Source organism: Balaenoptera musculus, chromosome 12, assembly GCF_009873245.2.
Source record: "Balaenoptera musculus isolate JJ_BM4_2016_0621 chromosome 12, mBalMus1.pri.v3, whole genome shotgun sequence".
Classification (NCBI taxonomy): domain Eukaryota; kingdom Metazoa; phylum Chordata; class Mammalia; order Artiodactyla; family Balaenopteridae; genus Balaenoptera; species Balaenoptera musculus.
The window spans coordinates 49,950,258-49,978,101 of record NC_045796.1 but is presented as its reverse complement, the minus strand read 5'-3'; the positions used below and the strand labels follow the sequence as shown (position 1 = coordinate 49,978,101).

At 36.0% G+C, this 27,844-nt stretch overlaps 1 protein-coding gene across 10 annotated transcripts in view; it reads right to left on the bottom strand.

The window, feature by feature from the left end:
* CDK19 (cyclin dependent kinase 19) overlaps positions 1–27,844 on the bottom strand; it is a 171,667-nt gene that overhangs the window by 56,464 nt on the left and 87,359 nt on the right. The gene's annotated exons all lie outside the window — the stretch shown is intronic.

The window sequence follows — 27,844 nt, the reverse complement described above, 5'->3', positions numbered from 1 at the left end:
TACCTATTTTGAAAACTACCCTTTAATACTCATTTTATAGAAGTATCTCATTTGCACTAACATGAAGCGGCTATAGTCTTTATTTAGTCCATTGAGTGTGAATGCTCATACTTTTATTACAAAAGAAATATTAATAGGTTTGGTTACTGCATCAGAATTCCCCCTGGGTGTTAGGTAATACATAATATATATACCACATTATCTTTCTAACAATAATTTACTTTATGTTGTTTATTGTCTGTTTCTCTCCATTAACATATAAACTCCATGAAGGCAAAGTTTCCACTGGTTTTATATCCCCACTGCTTAAAATGGTACCTAGCACACAGTAAGTACTCAATAAATATTTGTCAAAAGAATTAAATCTACTGAACTTACCTGGTTCTTACGAAATCAACCAGTAAATAGCTTGGAATATTACAAAACGTTTCTATCCTTTCAAAAGGCGTTTTGAGAGATTTTGTTTTTAATAAATTGAATAGACTGTGTCTAAAATAGTTCTTCTAGGGGCTCTAACTTTCCACAAGCTCCATTTACTTTAGGCTTAAAAAGGAATTTTTCTCTCAACTAGCACCCACTCTAGCAAAAGTATGAGTGCTGGCTTGATGTGAAGAGCAGAAACATAGCTCTTAATAGCTCAGGGTGAGATAGTTAACCTGGTACAGAACCGGAAGAGCCAAGGGGTACTATGAAGGCGTTCCTTGAAAGGGCTGTGAATGCAATAAATGCTACAAAATCCTGAAGAAAATGATACATAGGAACAGAGAACAAAGGGAGGCACACTGAGGAACTAAAGCACAGATTAATCAAATCACTGTTTACTTTCAAGGCTAGCAAAAATAAATATGCTAGGCCCTAGACAAATGCCACATGAAAGTGTAGTCTCTGTCTCTATTTACTGAAACAAACAAATAAAAAGTAAATTTCTCTACTGCTATTTACTGAAGAAACAAATGAACAAAAACAGTAAACAACACAAATGGCCAGCCAATAGTCAGAAAACTGATAATTATGGTATATCGACATATCACAGTCTCAAATATATATGCCAAGAGTTTTTAAATACATGAGAAAAGACTTTTGCTCTAATGCTATAATAAAAGGCCGTGTGGTGATCGTTTTGTAATGTACAGAAATATCGAATTACTATGTTGTGCACCTGGAACAAAGATAGTATTGTAGGTCAATTATACTTCAATTTTTAAAAATCAGAGAAAGGGAAAAAATGTGTTTTTTTCCCTAGCCAGGCACACTGGTACAGAATTTCCCATTTATTTGCCTTCATCAGATTTAAATTTCATCTTTTATTTTGGAGGAGGGTGAAGGGGATCAGAATATGCCACTCCAAAATATGACACTTTGGCATACGAAAGCTGAAGGCATTTGAGATTCAACAGATGCAGAAAGGAGCCTTCCTGCAGCTTCCCTTATCTGACTAAAAGTAGAAACTCTAAGAATTGAGGACTGCCATAAATCCCCTCTCCCAGGGAAGTTTTATGACCACGAAGAAGACAGAAAGTCAGCATTGCATTGGACCAGCACAAACAAACCATGCTAAGATAGCCCTTATCTTCCATTGGTTTCCCCTATACATTTACCTTCCCACAGTTTGCAGCCCCTAGAAGTCTAAAAACCCTTTCCTTTGTCTTGTAATGTCTCTGAAATTTATTGCTCTTTGTTAAAAATGACATCAGGTCTCAGGCCTACCCATTTCTTGGCATCTTCATTTCTTTTCTAGGAAAGCCCCTGTGTCACACAAAACTTAACATTAAATAAAATTTGTATGCTTTTCTCTTGTTAAAAAATAAATAATTAAAATAAATAAAGGCTGCAAAATATAAAATATGTTTATAAACCAGGAAATATACCAAAACGTCAATGTAGTTATCTCTGGGTGGTGGGATTATGTGTGATTTTTCTTTCTTCCTATTTTTCTACTTTACAAGTTTTCTAAATGAGTGTTACTCTTATAATGTACACATACACATGAGCATGCACACACGCACGCACACACACACACACACACAGAAAAGATAGCTCTTTCTCTCCAGAAATCTACCTGCTAAGAAATCAATACTATCATGCTAGCTAAGCTTCTTACACAGTTGATCTGAGAAGGGATAAATGAAAGGAGATGAAAAAAAAAAAAAAAAAAAGAAAGGAGATGATCATGCTAGTACTTTTCTGAATTCTTGGCAAAATCAGATTTTACCAATGGAGTTTAATCTCTTGTCACACAAATACTTGTTCAACATGACATCATGCAACTACAAATATGCTTTAATCACATAAAGAGCAGTTAAGTACAGCATGATTTTCCTGTGAAAATCCCACACTAAGTGATAACATCCCCTGTGCCAGACACTTACAGAGTACTAACGTGATCCAAAAGAAGCCTAATGAAGAATGTGCAGTGGGCATGCCAAGACTTTTATCTGATCTCCCTTCCAAGGCATCTAAGTGACTATAAGAATCGTCTACTTTTCACTATCCTAAACATAAAACAATCTAAAGCTATAATCCTAAACTTTTTTCTCTAAAGCACTATTTAGGATCCTGACTCCATTGAGCCTTGTGCTAGACTAACATTTACAGAATCCATTTGTATTTTTATCCACACATCTTTCTTTCTCTTTCATCTGTACTTTCTGTTCTCCAAGTCTCTGATGCCCCCAGGGCTTCCAGATTTTTCTTTTTCAGGGTATCTAATTGGAAAGGGTCCTCTTATACTTCAATAACTCACTTATCTCAAAGTAAATCCAATTTTTTATTCTTATTTGATCTGTTATAAGTAACGGTATGATTCATTTGACCATTGATCTTTATTTTTAGAAAACTTTATTTTAGAGACTTCCCTGGGGGTGCAGTGGTTAAGAATCCGCCTGCCAATGAAGGGGACACAGGTCCTGCCAGTGCAGGGGACACAGGGTGGATCCCTTGTCCAGGAAGATCCCACATGCCGCGGAGCAACTAAGCCCATGTGCCACAATGACTGAGCCTGCGCTCTAGAGCCCGTGCGCCACAACTACTGAAGCCCGTGTGCCACAACTACTGAGCCCGCATGCTGCGACTACTGAAGCCCGCACGCCTGGAGCCCGTGCTCCGCAATAAGAGAAGCCACCTCAATGAGAAGCCCACGCACCACAACAAAGAGTGGCCCCCGCTCGCCGCAACTAGAGAAAAGCCCGCACGCGGCAACGAAGACCCAACACAGCCAAAAATAAATAAATTAATTAATTATTTTAAAAAAAGAAAACTTTATTTTAGAAAGCACTCATGGAGTGTATCTTTTTTTTTTCTTTTTTAATGTGTAACCCTCCCCTCTCTGCAAAAAAAAAATGACGATAAATGAAGAAACGTAGTTTATGGCAAATAGGAGATTCACCTAACTTCAAAATGCCCCAGCATTCCTAAACTGAAATTTAAAAACTTACATTTTGAAACCTGACACTTTCACACCTGTGACAACCTTTTTGGAAGGACTTTACAAGCACGTAGATACATTATAACCTTCCAGCAGGTGGCACTCATACGCTGAACAGGGGTCTATAACACACTAAACCAGCCCCGGTTCAAGGTGGCCCTAAATTTTCTGCTTTATTTTACTCTAGTGACACTGCTTAGGTACCAGTCAGAAGCTTCAAGGAGGTCAATGTTCCCCATAGCCACCCGATAGAAGTAATAGTGAGGTAGCAGGTATAATGCAAGAAGTACAGATTTTAGAATTCAGAGACCTGAGTTTAAGCCCTGACCACAGCTGTATGACATAAAGCAAGTTGCTTACCCCCTCTAAGCGTTATGGAGGAATAAAAATATCTACTGACAAACATACAGTTTCTGTAAGGATTAAAAAAATGTACATTGGGGCTTCCCTGGTGGCGCAGTGGTTGAGAATCTGCCTGCCAATGCAGGGGACATGGGTTCGAGCCCTGGTCTGGGAAGATCCCACATGCCGCGGAGCAACTAGGCCCGTGAGCCACAACTACTGAGCCTGCGCGTCTGGAGCCTGTGCTCCCCAACAAAAGAGGCCGCGATAGTGAGAGGCCCGCGCACCGCGATGAAGAGTGGCCCCCGCTTGCCGCAACTGGAGAAAGCCCTCGCACAGAAACGAAGACCCAACACAGCCATAAATTAATTAATTAATTAATTAATTTTTAAAAAAAAAGCAACAGTCAAAAAAAAAATGTACATTAACTACATAACACAATGCTTAGAAAATATTAAATACTTGACAAATTATAGTTATTACTCTTATACCTACCACTATTGGCAAGAATGTTATGAGGACTAAATGAGATAACAGATGTAGAATGCCTGGCATGCTACGAGTTCTTGACAAACAATAGCTGTTACTTATGCTGTACATAAGTGAAAAAGGTTAAGCACTCCAGGCAGTCAGAGATACGTGTTTGAGAGATGCTGCCATGGGAAATGCCATCTCATCTCCTTCCCAAAGTGCCTAAAACACTCCTCTAGTAGATTCTATAATAATAGTATAGCTATAGGAAAGTTATTTCGCTTTCCATTTGCAACAAACAATCTAGTTTCCTCTTCTCTGACTTCAAGTACTACATGTACTTGGTCTGAGAAAGATATTTGAAACCAAGTGCAGTCTGTAAGAAATAAGAAGTTTACATCCCCTTGACTACGAGAGCATATATGTTCTTCTAAAATATGAGTATTTAATCTTTTATGTAACATATTCCATACGAGAAAATTGGATACACTTCTTGGATACAGGAAACTGGTTGAATAAATTAAGCTCCATCCCTACAGTAGAATATTATATAGCCATTAAAAAGAATGCAGTAAGAATAAGATAGTTTGTATTTTTGGTTTGGAATGATTAGTAAGATATGGTACTAAGTGATAAAGATGGAACAGAATATATAGCATCCCTTGGAATTTTTAAAAGATATACATACATGCTGGTATATGCTTAAAAAGCATTGGTAAGGCCATAAGTCAGCTACAGTAGTTACTTTTCAATGGCACTCTGAGTATATAAACTTTAAATATAAAAAATAAAACAGATACAAATCAAAATAAAGAGTTTACAAAGTAAAACCTAAATTACCTGGAATTCTCAGGGGCATTCTGATTCATTGAGGGGTAATCAGAAAATCTTCTCTTGCTTCAATGATCCTTGCTGAAAACCTTCCCTACCTTCACAATTATCAAAACTAAATTTATCTTTGACTTTAGGCATATTTTTAGTGTTTTGGGGTTTCAGTAAATACGAACTCCTAACAAATGTTTATTTCCTCCTCATTTATCCTTTTTTCTCCTTGAAGTAAAATGAAGAGAAATAAAAAACTAACTTAAATCTCCTTATTTAGGTCCTGCCTTAAAAAGAAAAAAAGTATTTTCTTATTCCCCTCTGTCTCTAGTCCTCTTTTCCTTCTCCTCTATTCTGCAGTCTCTTTTGATATCTTACCCATGTGTCTGAGGTTTAGCTACTACTTCTATTGAGAATCTCAAACCTCAATCTTTACCCCTAATCTCACCCCTAAACTCTGACATCAGTTTCCAACTGTGCATTCTATACATCCGTATGGAAATCCCACTGTACCTCAAAACCCACAGATCCAAAACTGAACATCACTTGCCCACCTCCACCCAAGAATAGTGGGTCCACTATTCTTGCAATCACACCAATATGTCCCAATCACCAAGGCAAATTCAAAACCTTAAAACCAATCAGTGTTCAGTTACTGAACAAGTGCTATATACTCCACCTTTTAAATATCACTCATGAATTCTCACCTTGACAATTAAAATAAACCTTTAACTGGTATTTATACATGTGCTCTTGTCTCTGCCTGGAAACATCTTCCCTATCCTCTTCACCTGATTAACGCCTACTTGCTTTTTAGAAAGGACTAATTTATCACTGCCTCTAAAAAGCCTTCCCTGAAACTCCTAGTCCAAGTGGGTGCCTCTCTCCTGCGTTTCCTTCGATCCTGTATTTCTCTTAACATGCCACTAATTAAATAAAATTATAATGTAGTTTAATTATCTATCTCCCCTAATAGATTGTAAGGTTCTAGAATGCAGGAACTATGTCTTCCATCTCTACATTTCCATTGTCTACAAGCCTGACACAGGGTATTTAACAAATGGTGGCTGAATTAATGAGTGATGATCTATCGCCTATCTTTTCATGCATTGACATGCATATCGCCTACATCTCATGCATTGACATCAAGATATCGTCCTAAAATGAAACGTCTAATAATGTTAATTCTCCCATCCTAAAATCTTAAATGGCTTCAAAGGTAAAACTCCCAAATAAAACATTCAAAACCATCCACTCCAAAGGCTAAATCTATTTTTCCTACAAACAATTTATTAGGGGGGGGAGACTGAGATTCAAGATAAAACTGCACTGTAAAGATTTTAACCAGAAATGAGGCAGGTAGGTAAGATCCAACTTAAGGACCAGTGAGCTTTGCCCTGATAAAGGGAGTGTCATAACTGGCATAAGTTGTGGCCTTCACCTTCGGAATACTCCCTTTACAATCATCATGAATGGGCTCCCAAGGTCTCCACTGCACAGAATTCTACCCATTACCTATTGTCTCTTGTAAAGCCTTGCCCTGGGACATGGGGATGAGGCAGAAACATGATGGAAAGTACCCAGCAGGTAGCAATGACTTTAAAAAGTCAAAATTCATTAATAAACATTTAAGTGCCCAGCAAATTTCAGGCACAGGGAGCTTCAGGGAGTTTATGGCCTAATAGAGACCAAAGAGAAAGCAGATAAAGCAAATAATTTTAAAACTATAATTATGATGAGGCTATTAAGAAAAATACAGAATATGCATATACAGCAGACATAACCTAGGCTGGAAAGTCAGAGAAGGTACTCCTAATGAAGTATGTTTGTTGGAAAGAGTGAACTGAGAATTACAGAGACTCAACCAGCAAGAAAAGTGTACTAGCCGATATTCTCATCATGTCATGAATATACCGAATCTAAGAACTCCTTCATTACTCATCTTCTAGGAGTAAATATTAAATGAAATCCCTACTTTATTCTAAATTTGCTATGGCAGACTTCTATCATATGTAATAGAGCATAGCTCTCTTCTTTCCAGATGAATATTTATAAAACCACTTATAGCACAGGACCTGGCACAAAGTAGTAGGCATTCAACAAGTTTTCTTGAATAAGAAAATGAAAGCAATGGTACATGAATTGGTTTTCAAACACGTTGGTTAGATGACATTTATCCCACATTGAGAGAATATTGTTTTCAAAACTGCCATTATCAACAAGAAACTGACAAACAAAATTAAATAAGAATGTTCAAGAAAGTTAATGTCTGAAAAATAAATAACTTGAAATTGGTAATTAATTAATTCAGCAAAATAATGTAGTAGTAGTTTTATCTTAGATGCCCATAATAAACCTTATTTTTATCTCAGTGCACTCTCAAACTATCTGGTTTTACATCTAACCCATATCTTTATAACTTGGATTGGCCAAAAAGTTCGTTTGGGTTTTCCGTTAAGATGTTATGGAAAAACCTGAATGGACTTTTTGGCCAACCCAATACACTTCTAAAATGCACAGTTTACATTTTCTTTAGTAAAAACAGGCAGCCAAGTAGCCCTGGAATTCATCTCTTCCCCCCCCACCCCCCACCCCCCAATTCCTAGACAGTGCTGGCTGAGGATGTATAGGGAGAGGGAAACGCTTTTGCTTTCTGAAGGAACTTGTCTAATGCGTGTTAGATGTTCCACTTTTCGGAATGACTGGCATTATCAATGGTCTGACAACCCACCCCAGATGCTACAAGGAAATGTACTAACATTTACAATTTATAGCTAAGGGTTTTAATTAAGTATTAATGGCTAAATTATCAGTACCAATAATCCAATGTATTTCATATCACTGTGCTTCTAGAGAAGATAAATGCAGTGAAGTCAAGGCTCAAATAAATTAATCATTTATAGTTCCTGAAGACCTCACAGGAATTTTAACAGTAGTAATAAGGAAAGCTACTAAATGATCTAACCAAAATATAATCCAGGAAATGTCTACTGTATTGTTTCCATTAAATAGAAAATCTACTTCCTTCCTACTCTGCTAAGAAATCTTTATACGTATTATGAGAAAACACAGAGGGGGGATGAATTTCCACAATGAAATGAATTATTTCTTTTCTTTCTTTTAAAATTATTTTTTATTATTTTCTTTTAAATATCTACTAGATTTAATCAATAAATTCTATTTCTACTGAGTGTTAACTTTAATTTTTTTTAAAGAACTACAATGTGACATATGTGGTTTTTATGAAAATATGTTAAACATTGATTAGGAAAAAACTAGAAATCACTATAATAATTAAAATAGTTCACAATACTATAACTTTCCATAATTTTGTGTTTAGCAGAGCACATATGCAAAAAGGACAACATTAAAGCAAGCTTTCTGTGAATGATTTTGGAGTTTGAAACTTAATGCCTACTCAAGGCTGTTTGCAATGTACATATAAAATGTCAAATCTCACTAGACTGTCCTCTTTGAAATGCTCTTCTCCAATATAAGTTCTGATCACACTCTTTGATAAACTTAAAACAAACAAACATCCACTCTGGGGAAAGCTCCTTTTAAGTAAAATCCACAGGGAAAAGGTGGATTAATTTGACTACAAAACTATTTTGCACAGAAAATATATTCTAAACAAAGGCTAACAACAAACTTGGAGAATTTCACCAAATTTTAAGACATTAGAGGGAATTTGCTTGATTTATAGAGCTTATAAAAAATCATTAAGAAAAACACTTCAACAGTGGGTAGGTAATATGAATAGATATTTCACAAAAATAAATATAAATTTAAATAGTCAAAAATTATATGAAAATATGGCTACCTCACTTAATTTAAGAATACAAATTGAAGCAATGGAGACCTATTTTTCATCTATCAGACTGGGGAATTTTTTAAAAGCTTAACAGTATCTAAGTGGTATCAACAGGAAACTGATTGAATAAATTAAGGTCTATCCCTACAGTAGAATATTAAATAGCCATTAAAAAGAATGCAGTAAGAATAAGATAGATCTGTATTTTTGGTGATATTAAGTGATAAAGATGGGACAGAATGTATAGCATCCCTTGGTGTTTTTAAAAGATATACATGTGCTAGCATATGCATAAAAAGCATTGGTAAGGCCAGAAGAAGTCATCTATAGTAGTTACTTTTGTGCAGGAGGACTAGGTTGAGGAAAGTAGAAGTGTAAAATTTTTCATTTTAAATCTTTCTATATCTTTTGAATTCTTATTATGTCTATATATTCTTTTTTTATGTTTATATATTCTTATCACTCATATTTTTCTTTAATATTTCTGAAATGTCAACAGGAGTTACCTAGAGGAACAAATTATGAATAATTTTGATTTGCTACCCTATAATGTTCTACAATTTTTAAAAATTGATTTTTATAAAAATCTACTCTAAGATATTGTCAAACTGCAACTTATAACCCATTAGTGGATTATGAAATCAGTTTAGTGAGTTGCAAACAGCATTCCCCACCCCCACTCCCCAAGTGAAATCACTGAACTGGACTGGAGTAGAAAATAATTGAAAACACCAGTGCACATCATAGGTTATGAGCAAGAGAGAGCGCCAGAGCAAGAGTGGATCACAGTCAAAAAGTTTGAAAACCACTGCTCTAGGATATTACGTTAAAAAGTATTTTGAATAGAGCGTTCAGGAAAAATCTTAACAACATTATAATTTCCATTTCAAAACCAAGAATCGTTTTATACTAAACTGAGTTTTTATGTGTCAATTCTTACTTCGTACGACCAACTTGAAAAACAGTACTAGTTGAAATGGTAATGAAGAAAAAATATAATTTCCAAAAGTCACAGAGAAAACTCTAAAAAGAGGAAAAATATGTATTAATAAGACACAGATGACATACGCTAAGACTTGAATGAATTCTAAAAAATCAATCTATATACATATATTTGGAATGGCCCCCCCATTGTAACTTATACACATTAATAATCTCTGGAATTGACAAGATTGAAATTAAAAGTTTAGTTAAGATTGTTTATAAAGAGATCACCAAAATAACAGATTTTTGAAAATGCTAGGCTATCTCAGAATTTTAGAATATTGACAAAAGACCACATAGCTCAAATACACGTACAACAGACCATGAGGGCATGTATTTTAAGTTGTTTTTTTGGTGTCAAAGGATGTGTTTGTCCTGGTTACAAACACAATCTATTGCCTAATTGCCTGTTTGATAAGAGCAGATAACTACAAAATGACTAGACAGGATTAGGAACATAGTCCAGTCCCTAAATTAAAGGACTACAGGGCAATGAAGTCAAAAGACTTTGTTTTCACTTACCAAAGGGGAAAGGTGGGGGGGAGGATAAATTAGGAGTTTGGGATTAACATATAAACACTACTACGTATAAAATAGATGATCAATAGGGACCTACTGTATAGCATAGGGAACACTATTCAATACTCTGTAATAACCTATATGGGAAAAGAACCTGAAAAAGAATTATCGATATGTATGTTCCTATGACCAGTTTCTTAATTGGGTTTTGGGTTTGTGTTTGTAGGTTCTTTTCTTCTCTGGTGTTTCCCATTTAGAGAAGTTCCTTTAGCATTTGTTGTAGAGCTGGTTTGGTGGTGCTGAATTCTCTTAGCTTGTGCTTGTCTGTAAAGCTTTTGATTTCTCCATCGAATCTGAATGAGATCCTTGCTGGGTAGAGTAATCTTGGTTGTAGGTTTTTCCCTTTCATCACTTTAAATATGTCATGCCACTCCCTTCTGGCTTGTAGAGTTTCTGCTAAGAAATCAGCTGTTAACCTTATGGGAGTTCCCTTGTATGTTATTTGTCATTTTTCTCTTGCTGCTTTCAATAATTTTTGTTGTTAATTTTTGCCAGTTTGATTACTATGTGTCTCAGCGTGTTTCTCCTTGGGTTTATCCTGTATGGGACTCTCTGCACTTCCTGGACTTGGGTGGCTATTTCCTTTCCCATGTTAGGGAAGTTTTTGACTATAATCTCTTCAAATATTTTCTCGGGTCCTTTCTCTCTTCTCCTTCTGGGATCCCTATAATGCGAATGTTGTTGCGTTTAATGTTGTCCCAGAGGTCTCTTAGGCTGTCTTCATTTCTTTTCATTCTTTTTTCTTTATTCTGTTCCGCAGCAGTGAATCCCACCATTCTGTCTTCCAGGTCACTTATCCGTTCTTCTGCCTCAGTTATTCTGCTATTGATTCCTTCTAGTGTAGTTTTCATTTCAATTATTGTATTGTTCATCTCTGTTTGTTCTTTAATTCTTCTAGGTCTTTGTTAAACATTTCTTGCACCTTCTTGATCTTTGCCTCCATTCTTTTTCCGAGGTCCTGGATCATCTTCACTATCATTATTCTGAATTCTTTTTCTGGAAGGTTGCTTATCTCCACTTCATTTAGTTTTTTTCTGGGGTTTTATCTCGTTCCTTCATCTGGTACATAGCCCTCTGCCTTTTCATCTTGTCTATCTTTCTGTGAATGTGGTTTTTGTTCCACAGGCTGCAGGATTGTAGTTTTTCTTGCTTCTGCTGTCTGCCCTCTGGTGGATGAGGCTATCTCATCCTGTCCTTTTGAAGCCTTTTCCTGATGGCCCCTTTTTATCTTTCTCTGCCCACCACCCACCCTCTCTCAAAATACAACTGGACAAGCTTCACTGGTACCAAACTGAAACGGAGTCACTTATGTCAGGGATAAATTGGAGATGGTCAACCCAGGTGCATAAAGGAAACTTAACCTAATCTTACAGGAATTTAGAGCTCCTATCAGAAATCAACAGAGGACACCAGCCAATCCCCAAATGCCAAGTCTTTCATGCCACCTCTGGACTTCCTTGTTCACATGACTCAGCCAACCATCCAAAGTCAAGAAAGAAGACCACTAGGCAATCAATCAGCTGAAAAAGCCAAATAACTGCCACATCTAGCCCATAAAAATTCCTTAGTCTCTGAGCAACTCAGAACTCATTGCTCCTGTAGCCTTCAGTTTCCCAGCTTACAAGCTGAAGCCTCGCAATAAACTTATCTTTCTGCTTTGTTTTATTGAGTATGCAGAGTTTGGCTTTTGACATACCCCATTATTCTCACTTACCTCTATCATACCACTTATAACATCTGATTGTTTTATAGCATCTGACCAGACAGTCACCTGCCATTTTTCCAGGCTGGAACCCTCCTGTTTCATTCATGTTATTCCCCAGAGCCTATGACAGAACTTGACATATAACATGGCTAAGCAAAGTGAAATATAAAAGATTACTGCCCAAAATTTTGGAAATACAAAATTCAAGACTATCCACCAAAGCAACACCCTAACTAGATATCTATAGCTTTGCCAACAATCCACATCACCATTAGACCTACTGAATTTGAGCCCTAGAAATAAGCAATAACAAAACAGAATCATTTCCAAATAGAAATAAATGTACTATTTTTGCCCTGATTATGAAGGATGCAAGTTAAAACATAACTCAGTGCATACTATATTTCCTCCCAGATGTAAATGTGATTAAAACTATAATTCTACATGCAGAAATGTGTTTCAATTATATTGCTATGTTTCCATTGGCCTTAATTTTACATATTTTCTACAGCCACAATAATGGTTGTTGCAGTTCTGAAAAGAGTGATGAAATCTATATTAGAAGTCATAAATCTTTCATTCGCCTACCATGAGTCATTTTTGCTTAATTGGTATATCTTATGTTAATGACTTAGGGACATAGAGAGTTTTAAACATTTTTACATTGTAAAAGTAACACATGCTCAATTGCAAAATCCGAATCAGAAGACAAAGAAAAGCACAAAGAAGAAAATATAGATCACTGGTAACCCTACCAACCAAAGACAACTTGTTAATATTTTGATATGTATCTCCTAAACTTTCTCCTATGCACATATACATATGATAATAATAACAATCAGCATGACCATGAAAAGGCTGCCATTTTTTATGATCACAGCATAATACAGGAACCATACTAAGAAATTCAGCCACATTATTTCATTTAATCTTCAAGAAAACCCAATGAGATAGGTTCTGTTTCTAGCTCTCTTTCACAGCAGAAAAACTAAGGAGGCTTAGAGGCTAAACAACTTACACAAAGTCACAAAGCTAATAAATGGCAGAATAAGAATTAAGATAAATCCTTTGATGCCTAGGTTCCAGATCCTATCTGTCTATCTATGTACATGTGTATGTACACTCACATACACACAGATAATATTTTCAAATATGTACACCAAAATATAGGAACACACTAACCACAGTTCTGTAACCAGCCTTTTTTCACTTAACGTATTGGAAACAACTTTTCTGTCAATAAATGTCTATCTATATCGGCAGTTTTGATGGCTGCATAGCATTCCACTGTCTGGTTATGAAACAGACTGCTCTAAATAGTACATTTGTGTTACTCCAATATTATATATGCTTTTAATAGTATAAATATTAATATTATAAAATTATAATAATTATAATTATTAAAATTATAATTTATAAAAATTATAAATATAAATAAGCATTTATCAATGCTGTGATAAATAGCTTTGTACATTTGTCTAATTAACTCCTTAAGATAAAAATAACCAAAAGAGAAAAGCTCTTTTTTAAGGCTTTTGGTACTTATTCAGTTCCTAGCTACATTTCAAGTGCTCAAAAGTCCTACAACTAGTGGCTACAGTATTGAACAGCACAGCTATTTCCCTCATTGCAGAGAGTTCCACATGACAGCACTGGTCTAGATTGTTCTAGGTCATGCAGATCATTGTTCAATTCTTAAATAGTGCACAGCTTCCCCTCTCGACGTGAAGCTGTTTGGGGTAGGAAGCCCCTCTATATACACATACTCCTGAAGACCACCCTCCGCTCTGACCCTACGGCTGCAGCACAAAGGATGTGCTCTAGAGCAGTGGTCCCCAACCTTTTTGGCACCAAGGACCAGTTTCGTGGAAGACAATTTTTCCATGGACCGGGGGTGGGGGGGAGGGAGGGTGGGGGATGATTCAAGCACATTACATTTATTGTGCACTTTATTTCTATTATTATTACATTGTAATATATAATGAAATAATTATACAACTCACCACAGTGCAGAATCAGTGGGAGCCCTGAACTTGTTTTCACTTGCCACTCACTGCTAGGGTTTTGATATGTCTGCAAGCAATTGATTTATTATGGTCTCTGTGCAGTCAAACCTCTCTGCTAATGATAATCTGTATTTGCAGCCACTCCCCAGCGCTAGCATCACTGCCTCAGCTCCACCTCAGATCATCAGGCATTAGAGTCTCATAAGGAGCGCACAACCTAGATCCCTCGTATGCGTAGTTCACAGTAGGGTTCGTGCTCCTATGAGACTCTAATGCCACCGCTGATCTGACAGGAGGCGGAGCTCAGGTGGTAATGTGAGCAACAGGGAGCAGCTGTAAATACAGATGAAGCTTTGCTCCCTCGACTGCTGTGCACCTCCTGCTGTGCAGCCTGGTTCCTAACAGGCCACAGACTGGTACCAGTCCATGGCCCAGGGGCTGGGGGCCCCTGCTCTACAGTGTCAGCTCCCTCCTCCTGCAGCTCCACCCAGGCTAGGAGATTGAGATTTTACCTACTGACATCACTGTTCCTATTCTTGTCTCCAGCCCTTGCTCCCAGCCTGAACATGTTACTAGATTTACACGGAGGAGCAGGCTTTCTGACCAACCTTAGTAAGTTTCCCTTGAACGTGCTGGCTGGCAACTGGCAAGCTGATGTGTGCCCCCACTCTGCTCTTACCTTCACTGTTTCCTACCAAAGCTCTTCAATATGATGACACTGGGAATGAGACCCTTTTTTAATTTTCCAAGAGTGAAATAAATTCTTCTGAATTCTACCATTTGGGTTGTTTCAACAGAAAACTGGTAAGAGGGTGGAAGGTGAATCACTACCTTGAACTCAGAAATTAAAGCTTTTAAAATACATAGATATTAAAACAGTTTTCAATAACAACTTGATATCTAAACTGGCTCTCTTTACTCTTCCATTTAAAATCTACTTAAGAAATCAGTACCTGGAAAAGGTTTCCCTTAGTAAAGTGTCAGAATATAATAAGCAAGAAACAGCAAATTGTCACAAATTTATTTTGTAAACAGCAACTGGACTTTACATAGTATCTTTACTCATGGAAATGCAATTTCCTTGAGGTAGAAAGGAAAGAGGTATTGTCCAATTTTCTACATAAGAAAATAAATATCAGCTCCCATGTAATTACAGAATGAAAGAGCAAAGACAAAAAAATAGAAATTCTGGGAATGTAAATTGATACAGCCACTATGGAAAAGAATATGGAGGTTCCTTAAAAAACTAAAAATAGAACTACCATATGACCCAACAATCCCACTACTGGGCATATACCCAGAGGAGACCATAATTCAAAAAAACACATGCACCCCAATGTTCATTGCAGCACTATTCACAGTACCCAGGACATGGAAGCAACCTAAATGTCCATCAACAGAGGAATGGATAAAGAAGATGTGGTACATATATACAGTGGAATATTACTCAGCCATAAAAAGGAATGAAATTGGGTCATTTGTAGAGATGTGGATGGACCTAGAGCGTGTCATACAGAGTGAAGTAAGTCAGAAAGACAAAAGCAAATATCGTATAATAACACATATACATGGAATCTAGGAAAATGGTATAGATGATCTTATTTGCAAAGCAGAAATAGAGACACAGACATAGAGAACAAATGTATGGCTACCAAGGGGGAAAGGAGTGGGGTGGGAGGAATTGGGAGGCTGGTATTGACACATATACATTATTGATACTATGTATAAAATAGACAACTGATGGGAACATACTGTATAGCACAGGGAACTCTACCTAATACACTGTGGTAACCTAGGAGGGAGGGGATATCTGTATACGTGTGGCTGATTCATTTTGTTGTGCAGTGGGGGCTAACACAACATTGTAAAGCAACCATACTCCAATAAAATTTAAAAAAAAAAAAAACAAACAGAAATTCTAATTCAAATTCTAATTCACAATCATACCAGGAAGCCCATTTTAAGAAGCTGTATTATTCTTGAAAATTTTATACACCATCAAAAATATATATATGAGTACAATCTGACCAAAATTAATATTAAAGATAAAACCTCTTATGCACAATCATGTTATTTGTTAGCGATATACATCTGTACTGCATGATATTACTGTTTTGCGAAGCAGACAAATAGGATTTTGACTTAAGGAATTCACCATCACAAAAAAGATTACAGTATCAATTCTTATTTCATGCTCAAACTCACTCTAATTCAGTCAACAAAATACGTACAGAGTTGAAAATACTATGACATACAAAGTAGATCACATATAACAATGCAAAGTACATACTAGACACCATTTAAGAAGAAAGGATACTTGTGACCAGAAAAAGCAAAAAACAATAGAAAGAAATTAATTTCTAAACCAAAAAACAAAACTAGTCTTCAAGCCAACTCAAACAAAAACAGTTTTGTTATATACGCTTTCACTTCATGCTTTGTCTAAGTGCCAAGACTGTCTTGTGAGGGAAGATCTGTTCTGTCTCTTCAGCAACTCACCTGGGAGTCATTTCATCTCATCTGGGAGAAGCTCTGAAACCACCATGTTCTACGGCTGCCAGACCTGGCTGACTTGTACATATGATCAGGAGCCAACCACAAAGAAACAACTCTGAACAGTACCCTGGGGCAACAGTCAAAAGATAGAGCAGGTCTGAATAGAAATATAACACACCCCTAAAACACACAAGAGGAATCTAATCCACAATGCTACAGACTTCACTTCCCATTAGATTCAAGTACTACATCCAAAAAACAAAAAAGGGGCAAGCCACAACTGATCTAATCTAATCCTGTCTATAGTAAGAGCTTCAAAATAATTTACAGCTATTAGGGGTGTCCCTTATAAAGTTCTCAACAGCAAGAAAGGCAACGTAAGAAATGAGTCATTTTATAGAGAAAAGAAATTCAAGTACATGAAAAAGCTAAAGCTTTTTAAACCTAAAATCCTACACCAATTAAACCTGATGAAAAGAGAAAAAATGACACCTACTATAGGTTTCTTAGGGATATACTGTGATACATAATATTAGTGTCTACATATTTATATGTTAATAATAGATAAACACTGAATGCCAGCTATTTGCTGTAGGGAAGTATTAACAAAGTAATGAATTGTGCCTATTTATTAATTATACCTTCTATATCCAAGGCTAATTACTTTTTTAAGGAAGGGCTTGTCTTGACAAAAATGTTTAGTAAGTGAAAACATGATTTGGATTTCAAAAGGGTGTTTGAATTATACAAGTCTTACATTTTATACCGGGCTCAACAAACAGACTTTTTATGTACTACAGCTTTAACAGAGGTAAGCAAATTTCATCATCAATTAAAACTGGGAAAGTCCTAGTGCTTTATTCATCCCTCAAAAAAAGATTTTGGTATGATTAAGTAAGAAGGAGCAAGAAAATCACTGAAAGACAACAATCTGACACTTGTAAGTAAAAGGAAAGAAAGTGAGATTTATCTTAATGGAGAATTTATAGGCTAACTAAATACATATATTGGATTGGCGAAAAAGTTTGTGTTTTTCTGTAACGTCTTAACAGGAAAACCCGAATGAACTTTTTGGCCAATCCAATACAATAAGTTTATTAAATAGGTCATATGAACCGCAGGTATTTTTTGGTATTAGCTGGTAAGAGTAGCTACCTTTTTCTTCTTTTTTTTTTTTTTTTACTGCAGTTGTACAAATTTGCTATGCTCTGAGATGGTGTCTCCTCGACTGATGTTATTTAAGACTTTAATAGCTGTGCTCTCCCCTCTCTCCCCTGCCAAAAAAGTTCTGGGCTCAAATAAGTTTGGAAATCCTGAGTTGAACAGGTTTCTTGATTACATCTCAGAGCCCTTAACATGCTAAGGTATGCTATGGCCCTCCAGCAACCTTTCCTAAATATATTTGACCATGGAATCTTCCCCCTTCCAAAGTAGAGCTTCCAGTAATAGTTGCAGGTACCAGTATTCTGTGGAACATAATTTGGGAAAGAAATAATACTATCAAGACAGCCTAAAAAAAAAAAAAAAGACAGCCTACATGTTCTATGTTGAACAGACACATACATTTACTAGATAAGCTATACAAAAAACATTAAACAACATTGGATCTTTTGAAATAGCAGGCTTATATGGAACCATAGTGCTAACGTCTACGGACAATTTCTCTTCTAAAAGATTTCACAAAGAAGACAGGGCCTTTGCTTTATTAGCTCTCATTCTCTCCTCCTCCTTATCCTTGTCTTTAGGGTCCTTGCTATCCAGGTTTCCTTGGTAAGGCAGAGGAAGCAAGGATGATGAAACATAAAAGGATCTATGTAAGTGAACAGGACCATGGGGAAGCAGGATAAACAAGATGTTTATCCACAGTGGCTGGAAACTGTCACTAGAGGAGTAGGTTAGTTAAAGAAAGGGAGCTAGATTAGTGCTAATCAAGGAGAACATAGTTTCACGTCAGAAAAGCATGCATGAAGCTCACAACAGCAGGAAGTCAAGCAGATCAAGAGTAAGATAGCACGGGAAAGTGTAAAAGGTCACGAGACACTGTTCATGACTGAAAAGAGAGCCGGCTAGTTAAAAAGCAACGTACTAGGCACAATATGCTGCATGAGACTGCCTTGTAGTGCTTTATTCTAAGGTTCTTTGTACCTAACGAAATTCCTTTGAATGAGGCCTAAAACAGACATATCTTTAATCGAAACCTCTAAAGAACGTTAATTTGACTTCATATATATTTCCACCAAACATAATGTTTTTTAATTTTTATAAGTACAAAATAACAATGTTGAAATAAAGTTTCCTTTGATTTTAAAATTTTTACTTTGGTAATATTTTACTAAGAAAAGGATTATAATCATACTGCATATTCTTTTTTTTTACTGGGCTAAAATTTATATAACACAAACTTTACCATTTTAAAGAATATAATTCGGTGACTTCAAGTACATTCATAATGTTGTGCAACCATCACCACTATCTAATTCCAGAATATTTTCATCATCCCAAAAGAAATCCCATACCCATTAAGCAGTTACTCCCCACTCCTCCCTCATCCCAGCCCCTGGCAACCATTAACCTGCTTTCTGTCTCTATGGATTTGCCTACTCTGTCTGGACTGTTCATAAAATGGAATCATCTAATATGTGGCTTTTTGTGTCTGGCTTCTTTCACTTAATGTTATTAAGGTTCATCCATACTGCAGCAAGTATCAGTACTTTACTCTTTCTCATAGGTGAATAATATTCAATATATAGATACACCACATTTTGTTTATCCATTAATCAGCTGGTAGACATGTGAGCTGTTTCCACATTTTGGCTATTATGAATAATGCTACTATAAACATTTGGTTACAAGTTTTTGTTTGAACACCTGTTTTCAGTCCTCTTGGGTATATACATAGGAGTGGAATTGCTGGGTTGTACGGTAATTCTATGTTTAACTTTTTGAAGAACCAACAAAATATTTTCCACAGCATCTATACACTATTTTACATTCCCACCAGCAGTGTATGAGGGTTCCAACCTCCACATCTTCACCAACAGTTATTATTTTCCTTTTATTATTATTGTTGTCGTTGTTGTTATCATTCTAGTGGATATGAAATGGTATCTCACTGTGGCTTTGATTTCACAATATCTAACTTACCTAATAGTAGCTTACTAAGTGAGACTCAACATTATGTTAGTAGGTTAACGGGGTCAAAATTAACTTGGTCATTTAAACTCAGCCAATATTTTGTGAACATTCTTATATACAAGACAGTGTAAGCTTTAAGTACTTAATTAATTAAAAGTCTAATGAATCTTTAATGTCTTTACAATGGTGCTATCATTCATTTTGTGTGTTCAGCTCCTTGGCAAAAACTTTATTTAAATGATCATCAAATCTCTGAACCTTGAAATGTCATGCAATTTGCTTTTCACAGCATTTTTATATGATTAAGTAATAGACCAAAAACAATGGAACATCTTTCTTTCATAAGAATAATTTTTAAGTATTTTTGGATTGTAAATATTTTTATTTTAGCATCCTAAAATAGTTGGCACTACTCAGTGACATTCTTCATGAACAAAAGCATATTACATTTATTAAGAAAGCATACATTTTCTCTATGGAAGGAAGTGTAACAATACTAATTGTGTTTTTAATCCATGGGGACCATTAAGTTGAGTTACATAAATAATATTGTAACTTCTCTTCTGAGCTTGGGATAGGCAGATAATGAAAAATATATATAAGGTAATTAATTTACAGATGTAAAATGTTTCCTTAATTCCACATCTAACACTTAACTTTTAAGAATTTTTTAAAAATTTAAACAATACTAAAGTAAATTTGTGATTACAAACTTACCAACATATTTATCATTTTTATCAGAGTATTTAACATGATATTACACCATAGAATTAATAAGCACTCTCTCTGTATAAAAAAATAAGCCAAGTCATAAAACTCATACTTCATCTATTTATAAAAAGTATCCATCACTGGACCATCTGTGAGCTCAAGCATTTTATTAAACTTTAATTTGAAAATCATAACAAAGAAGAATATCTAATGAATGACGTGGGAACAGTGTGCACTGTGTGATCCCAGGTAATGCTGGTGCTGAGGATTCAGTAAGCACACTGTGAGAACCACTACCTTAGATCACTGCAAAGAGTCTTCCTACAGAAAGATCCATTTAGAGAAGTATAAAATAATCTTTCTAGAATATTTAGTCAGACATGCCTAGGATAGTAGCAGGCTTTGACAGACTCCTCAAGTTAAACAGGAAACAGGGGCTCAAGTGTATCACTCCACAAAGGCTACATATTTCTCAAAACAACACTTTAAATCCTTTGGTGGAATAAAGCAGACAATCAATCAATAAGAACTTAGAGCTCTGTACATATTATACACTTCAACTAACATTTACAACAGCACTCTGGAAATCTGAGATGGAGAAATAAATCTTTTTTCAAGTCTTTGATTCCATTAGAAAATAACTCTTGTTTTCAAGACTCTCATTTTTTGATTCTTCCTGTTGAACACATTTTAAACATTGAATATGAAGAGACAAAAAAGGAAGATTCCCAGGTGCCAGGAACAAAGAGAGAAACTGAATCAGAGCCAAAAGAATGAGCTGATATGAAAAGCCCATGGGGATTTGAGACCTGGAAACAGGCCCTAGAAGCTGGGGTTCTAAATTCACACTCAAAAACAGAAGATGATGTCTTAGTTGTGTAAGTCTGAGGCACTGGAACGAGCCTCCTCCACAGAGCCCAGAGCCTATGAAAAACAACAGTGAGAAGTTGGTAAAAAGAGGACTAGAAAAACTCTATCCACTGGCCTCGTGAAGCAGTAAGAAGTGTGCTGTATGTCCTGGGCCTTGTGTTGTGCAGTATGTAGAACACATGAAAGGCAAAGAGAAACCTTAAAATCAGAGAGAAAACAGATTACCTAGAAAGGCAAGACTATTACCCTGACAGCAGACATCACATCAGCAGTAAACAAGGCCAGAGGACCATGAATCTTCAAAGTGCTGAAAAAACTAACTTCTAATTCTATATGAGCTAAATTCTATTTCAAAAATGAGGGCAAAATAGACATTTTCGGTCAAAGACCCAAAAAAAAATTGTCGTTAAACAAGCCCTTGATGAAAAAAACACTAAAAATATACCTCAATAAGGAGTGTGCACAAAAAAGAATTATGTAAGTAAATTTAAATAAGCCCTGACTGTAAAGAAACTAAAAATATACAAAGTTGGGGGGGGGGCTGTGGTTAAATTAAAAAAAGGTAGAACTAAAATAATAGAGAGAAATAACAGGAGGGAGAGAGCTGAGTTAAAGAGTTCTAAAGTTCTTGTACTACTTGGAGGAAGCTGGAAAAACTTGAGAATTTAAGTCAAATATGTATGTAAAAATGCAAGAGTAATTATAATTACTAAATTAGAAAGAATATGTTATTTACAAATCAGAAGTCTAGAAAAAAAGGAAACAAGGAAAACTCGATCCATACTTCAGAAGTCAGAAAAGAAGGGGGAAAAAAATCAAAGCATGGAACATAGAAAACATGAGAATAAGACAGAAATAAATCTAAATATACAGGGGCTTCCCTGGTGGCGCAGTGGTTGAGAATCTGCCTGCCGATGCAGGGGACACGGGTTCGAGCCCTGGTCTGGGAAGATCCCACATGTCGCGGAGCAACTGGGCCCGTGAGCCACAATTACTGAGCCTGCGCGTCTGGAGCCTGTGCTCCGCAACAAGAGAGGCCGCGATAGTGGGAGGCCCGCGCACTGCGATGAAGAGTGGCCCCCACTTGCCACAACTAGAGAAAGCCCTCGCACAGAAACGAAGACCCAACACAGCCATAAATAAATAAATAAATAAATCTAAATATACAAATAAGCACATTAATGTAAACAGATTAAATTCTCCCAACTCAAAAAGGATGCCTAGATTAGAAAGGATATTAAATTTAAAAGAGAATTAAAAATAATTCCACTTTAAAATTCGTGAATCACTATATTATACACCTGAAATGTATATAATATTGTATATCAACTATACCTCAATAAAAAAATAAACAATTTTTAAAAATTATAGTTCCACCAAAATCAATTTCAATTAGAAGGGTGTTACTGTTTCTCAGGAATAAAGAGCTAGAATAGTAAGCAGAATGGTTTTTTAACATGCCAGTGGTTTAACAATCTGATAGATTACAAGTGTTCTGAAAATCCTGATTCATGAAGCTATGTAGCAGCAAATGGAATCAGAATCCCCCAGTGCTTTGAGACTTGTTCTTTGGAGAATCAGTGAACTTCTCTGCAATAGAAAACCACCTTATACTGCACTCCCATTTCAAAAGAAGCTTTTGACAAGGCAGTGATTCAAGGCCCTGACTGGGATAAAGTGTGACTTTCAAGACACTGGACAAGACTTCTTTCAGGATCTTTGGCAGAGTCTCTGAGGCTAATGTAAAAGCAATGATTCATAGAGACCTATGGAGCATCTTCCTTCACCAAAACAGCAAAACCAGATGTGTTACCAGGTACCCCGTCAGCTTTGATGGCAAGCCACTTTTCACTGTTTTATCTCTCAATGGTCCTTCCAGTTCCCAAAATGAGTTCACAAAACAAGAATTCTTGACGGCATCAGCATGCTCTTAAAGGACAAAAAAGAGAAACTAGCTTCACTAAGTATCATCAGAATTCATTCGGTTACACGCTGGAAGAAAATAGCATAGCTGCTGACTCTTTTAAAACCTTGTTTGAGGGACTACGAGGAAAAAAATGTCCATGATTCTAGAAGAGGCCCTCGTTGTTCTGCTCTTGCTCACAAACCATCCAGAGTTCAGGGGGCTTCACCCAGGCCTCTCCAATCTTACTGCTACTTGAGCTTACAAGATTTTTAAGATAAGGCTTTTGTGTTGGGGCAAATCCAAATTTAGGTAAGGTTCCAACCTTTTCAAATTAAGCCACCTTCTTGTCAAAACAATTTCACACTGTCCAGTAAGTTTTCTATCTGGGCAGACATAGGGGCCTCTTCAGCTTTGCAGGCTTCCGGCTTCCATTAGCAAGAACCTTGCCAGATGAGAGAAAGCTCAGCTCTGTATCCCTGCACCCTCAATCTTTTAGAGTAAGACCAAAAGACATGCAAGTTTTGCCCTACTTTCTTTTTCTTTTCTCTACTTTTTTTCCCCTTTTTTTATTGTAGTATTTTTTTTTCCATTTAAACTAGACTCTGCATAAATACAGATGACATAGTAAAGTTCCACTGATTCTTATCAATGGGAAACTGTTCAATATAGTCGCCTATACATGAAGCAACAATGAAAACTGCACATAATCTAAATGGAAACACTAATGATCCATGAACCCTGTACTTGTGTAAAGTCAGGGAAGGGAAAAAAATACCTATACAATTTTGACTTAAGGGGAAAAAAAGCTTTAAGAAGGCAATTTTCAAAGTAACAGAAAAATGTATTTTTAAAACCCTTTTTTTTGTTTGTTTTCAACCTTTAGTTCACAAACTCCTAAAGTCCTAAAATCCATTCATGGATAAAGAATTCCTGATCTCTTACCTTTAAAGTCATAAAATATGGATTTGAAACCAAAAAAAATACTGGCAAATATTGGACTGGACTACAATAGGCAGAATGTATTTTCCAAAGATGGCTACGACAGTATCTCTGGTACTACATGCTCTTCTAGAACTTGCCACTCTCCCAGCAAGAGATGACATCTATCTGGGCGTGCATATGATCACTTGTAACCACCAATGCAGTGAGTGAAAGTGACAATGCATAGCTTTTGAGGCTACCATGTTGTGCAGAAGCAAGGCCACATGTAGGCACTGTGGTCAACAGTCCTAGCCTCTTCAAGTTCTCCCAGACCAAGTGCCAGACATGGTGGCACAAACCTTCAAATTATCAAATAATTATTCAAATTATTCCAGCCCGGGACTTCCCTGGCGGTCCAATGGTTAAGACTCTGTGCTTCCACTGCAGGGGCCTCAGGTTTGATCCCTGGTCAGGGAACTAAGATCCTGCATGCCTCGCAGCCAAAAAAAAACAAAAAACAAATTATTCCGGCCCCAGCAGTTGATCCCAACCTTCAAGTCTTCCCAACCGAAACCCCAGCCATCATACAACTGAGAAAACCATCCCTACTGCGCCTTTTTGGAGTCCCCAACTCACAGAATCCATGTACATAATAAAAACGGTTTTTATGCCACTAAGTTTTGGAATGAGTGTTAAGTAGCAATACTAACTGGAATAGCTATCTCAGGGGGGAAAAGTTAATCCCATTTCTAAAATTGCATGTTTTTTTAGCCTAAACAAAGTTAGTCTCCCTGTCTTCCAACAAAAGATTGATAAAATTATATATGGGCTTTCTCTTGGGTCTACCACCCCAAATTTTTAAATAACTAAATCAAACTTATACTAGCAACTCCTGATTTTCACAACTGACATTAAAGGCCTTTTATACTCTTTTTTTATACACTTTTTTTTTTTTTTTTTTTTGGCTGCGCTGCACGGCTTGTGGGATCTTAGTTCCCCGACCAGGGATTGAACCCAGGCCCTCAGCAGTGAAAGCGCCGAGTCCTAACCACTGGACCGCCAGGGAATTCCTATACTCCAACTCTTAAATAAGTCCCACAGAAATTATATGAACAAAGTCATGGCCACTGGCTCATGCTAGCTAAATTGCTCATATAAATTGTGATACTTCCCCCTGCTGAGTATTAGAGAAATATTAATCTCCTCATTATTTAGAAATAATGATCAACAAAGTCCAATAACTCCTAATATGTCTTTTTTACGTAGTCAACATTTGATGGTAATCATTCATTGCAAAAGCTAAGAAGAGAATAGAAAATATACAAACATTCTGAACAAACCAATTTTAAAAGGAAATAATAAAAAACTAGCCATTATAAATGCAACAAAGTACATGAAATCTTACTAAAGTGCAATCATTGACTCAAGGCAATAGAAACTGGTTCTGAAATACCCTCTCTAGCACTATTATTCAGAAGATCCCTTTTGCCTATTCCAGTATCTGGAAAAAGAGAAGAAAAGACACATATCAACAAAACAAGTACATAACCTTGTGAAAGGTGAAAATGTATGACTGACCACTGCCCACTGATCCTCCAAGGGACAACAAGGTTGGGTAGCCTAGCACCCCTTCCTTACCAAAGCTTAGTGTAATGGTTCTCATTCTAGCTGGAAACATTCTGGAGCAGAGGAGTGATACAATCATATTTATAGTTTAAGAAGATTAATTCAGTGGCTATATTTAGGATAGGGTGGTAGAAAGGCAAGAACAGACTACTACTGCTAAAGTTTAGGCACAAAGAGATAATAAGGGCTTAGATAAAGGCAGTAAAAGTAAAATTGGAAAAACTAAGGATGAAATACTTCTTGAACAAAAAATTAACAAGATTTGGAAATCAAGTTGGGTAAATCTTGAACTATTACATAAAAGACTCCTTTCAATAGATGAGAGAAGATATATAGGTAGATGAGATTAATTTTTAGTTTCTGTGCCTGAATTAAATATGAAACTATAGTGCAACATCAGGAAATATTAATATACAGGCCCTTTCCTAGCTGGAAAATAAAATATACACAATCACCTAGACTTCTAAATTATACAGAATGAGGATTGTATCAGCCAGCGGAGTCTTTGAAAATGGCACTGTGAATATAGAGATGAATAGAGCCAAGTAGGCAAATGCAAAGGGTCTTGACAAAAGCATCCATAACAGTTAAATCTCCAGCTGATATTCATCCACTAAGTAAGCTACGTTAGGACAGAATTATTATTGTCTGTGTTTTTTCCACTACTGTATCTCCAGCATCTGGAATTTATTGAATGAGCCAGTAATTAAAGTACATTAAATACAACCTCCATAAAAGATAACCTATGATAGCTTCAAAGGATTTCTTATGGATCCGTAGCTTTCAAAAATTCCAGCAAGAGAATGGAAACGAAAGAGAATGGTGGCCAAACTAGAACATATGGAATTAGTTCATGCTTTTAGAACCTTGAAAAAGCCAACAAGTCTGAGTTAACAGAAGTTAAACCAAATTTAGAGGGAGAAAACTAAAGTAAATAGAAGAGGAAAACATAGGATTAATAAGCTTAATTATAAATATAATGTCTTTCCCAAACCCTCTTGAAAAAATAATGACTTAAATGCTGAGATGAAACAGAATATTACTAAAGATCAATAGTATTGTAATAGTGATAGTAAGAAGAGCTTAAAATGGATAATATAATTTATACAATGTAAAAAGATTTAAAATATCTTGACATTGACTTTACAAAATTGGTAGATCAAATAAATAAATAATAAATAAATAAATCAGAGGAACAGATCCTGAACAAAATCCATCATGCAGCCTAAGAGGTTAGAACATCATTATAAAGGTATTATGGGCTTGCTCATAAGCAGCCTATAAACTTCGGGATACAGGCATTACATTTAAATAGAACTTAAGAATTATTTAACTGAAATTTGGCAGGATTTAAATTTTCTATTTAAACTGTTCAAGTCTAATTATAAGGGGAAAAAATATTGATTTAATACAAATTCAAAAATGAACTTTTACATAAGCAAGAAAGTCACTGGGAAGCTCACTTTACATCAATGTGTAAAATCCTTGGTTACAGTCTGCTTAAAAATGCTTTTTAAAAAATAAACAGTTATGTTCCGTTGGCTTGATTTTATAAATAAACTCTTTCAGGAAGCATTTCTCTTTTTCAACGCAACTTGTAAAAGATGTAGTTTTTGCCATAAGAAATCGGTAGGGTGTTGCTATGGGAACAATATTTTAATATCATTTTAAAACACCAGTAGCTTCAGAGAACAATGAGGTAAAGAAAAGACAGGGGGAGAAGTATTTCACAATATTATTGTATTCCTAGTATTTCACAATACAACCATTATAATCATGCTGCAACAGAGCTTCATACTTTTTTCATTCTGTACTTTAGAGAGAAAGTATTAGGAGATACTTTAGGAGCTAACAGGAGAGTATTAGCAAAGGCAAATTAACACCAGCTGTTTTGAGATAGAATAAAGAATAAACAGATGTAATGAGGTCCTTCTCTCAAGAGTTAAAGAAAGGAAAGGATTCTGATGTGAGGTAGAACTACTGAAGGACTATCCCCATGATAATCCTGCAAAGCCCACAGAATCAAAATATA